Below are 2,035 nucleotides of genomic sequence, written 5' to 3'. Positions count from 1 at the left end.
AACTTTCTGGTACCAGGTGATTTAAAAAAAAAAAAAAAGTTTTCCAGGGGAGTACCCCTTTAATGGAACCTCTCAACAGGATGCAAAATGATGATGTAAACTGGGCTTATGTGATTTATCCCTCCTTCTGCATTATTAGTAATTCTGCAAGCAAAAGAATAACACCACTGCAAGTTGCATTAACCAGTTCTGTAAAGAGAGAGTACCTACTTTCCATAATGGATTTGGATTGGTACTAAGGTAGCCTGTGGAATCGCACTATGGTGTTGTTCAGAAATTTGTGCAGAGTGCACATGGCATAGTTGTAACCTAGGATGGTTGTGTGGTCAAAGCACAACATTGGTACGTAAATGCGGGGTCTCCTTGCTGTCATAATATCACACTGCTTGGATACTCAGTCCACGTGCTTTGTAATATTGTCTCCCAGAAACATCACAAAAAAAAGGGGGACCTTTAATACTTAACTTTTAAGAACTACTTGTTAAAAAAAACCTCTAAAACAAATATCTTGTTAATAAATACCGTATTTTTCACAGAATAAGACGCACTTTTTCTTCCCCAAAACTGGGGGGGAAAAGTTGGTGCGTCTTATATGGCGAATACACACTTATCACGGCGGTCCCTGCGGCCATCAACGGCCGGGACCCGCGGCTTATACAGGACATCACCGATCACGGTGATGCCCTGTATTAACCCTTCAGACGCGGCGATCAAAGCTGAGCGCCCCGTCTGAAGCGAAAGTGACACTAACCCGGCTGTTCAGTCAGGCTGTTCGGGACCGCTGCGGTGAAATCGTGGCGTCCCGAACAGCTTACAGGACACCGGGAGGGACCTTACCTGCCTTCTTGGTGTCTGCTCCGGGCCGGGATCCCCTGCATGGCCGGTGCTCTCCTTCGACGTGATGTGATGACGGAGAGCTTGGATCCCGGGGAAGAAGACGTCCGGAGCAGCGGGGACACCCTTGGGACGCGGCGACAGCGATGGAGCGACATCCAGGGCAGCGGTGACGAGCGGTGACGGGTCCGGAGCGGCAGGGACACATGAGTACTACCTCCTATACCAGTGGTCTTCAACCTGCAGACCTCCAGATGTTGCAAAACTACAACTCCCAGCATGCCCGGACAGCCAACGGCTGTCCGGGCATGCTGGGAGTTGTAGTTTTGTAACATCTGAAGGTCCACAGGTTGAAGATCACTGTTGGGGCTGGGAGTTGTAGTTTTGCAACATCTGGAGGTCCACAGGTTGAAGATCACTGTTGGGTGCAGAATCTTTTTTTTCTAGATTTTGCACCTTTAAAACTGGGTGCATCTTATATGCCGGTGCGTCCTATAGGGCGATAAATACGGTACATTACGGCCACCACCGTTAAATTGCCAAAACTGGCAATTTAATGAAAAGGGTGCACAGTGTTCAACTCATATATGTTGTGAAAGACCATGATGCCTGATGGCAGGATAACAGGTCTGTGTCTGAACTAACCCATATAATTCTGTGCCTGGAATATCTGATGAATAACTAAGTACGGACCAGAGTGCATTAAGACAAGACATGTGCGTATTGTAGAATATTAGTCTGGTGGGGGCCGTAAAGTATATATTAACATAGTATTTGTATCAGAGTTTTTTTGTTTTTTTGCACTGTACCCAAAGATACTGCCATATCGGGTCAATGCATAGGGCGACGGAAGAAAGCTTCGAAATTGGTCCCCGTTTTCAAAAATCCATTTAATATATGGTTCCCAGATAGGGGACGTATCAGATATTAAAGTGGTAAGAACAGATACTACACTTGTTCTTAGCCAAAAGGCCGAGAAGCAATATCAGAGTTTTTTTTTTAACAAGTAGTTATTAAAAGTTATGTATTAAAGGTCCCCTTTTTTCTATATAGTATCTCCTTTCTGCCATCCCATCCAGAAACAGTAACTAACAATACAGTAATCCAACAAACAGTAATGAGATTCAAAAAGGCATTGGAAAGACTTCAGATGCAGAGTTCATAGTAAATAGGTTTATTCAAGCACAATGCAGTACGTTTC

General features: G+C 44.9%; 1 non-coding gene across 1 annotated transcript; it reads right to left on the bottom strand.

Moving 5' to 3' along the window:
- Positions 1-1,627: 1,627 nt before the first annotated feature.
- On the bottom strand, positions 1,628-1,818 carry LOC130277886 (U2 spliceosomal RNA). The gene has a single exon (XR_008845624.1). It is a non-coding gene; the product is annotated as a U2 spliceosomal RNA (small nuclear RNA).
- Between the last annotated feature and the right edge of the window lie 217 nt (positions 1,819-2,035).

This window comes from Hyla sarda, chromosome 6, assembly GCF_029499605.1.
Source record: "Hyla sarda isolate aHylSar1 chromosome 6, aHylSar1.hap1, whole genome shotgun sequence".
Taxonomy (NCBI): domain Eukaryota; kingdom Metazoa; phylum Chordata; class Amphibia; order Anura; family Hylidae; genus Hyla; species Hyla sarda.
The sequence above is the reverse complement of the archived record's forward strand: the minus strand, read 5'-3'. Positions and strand labels throughout refer to the sequence as shown.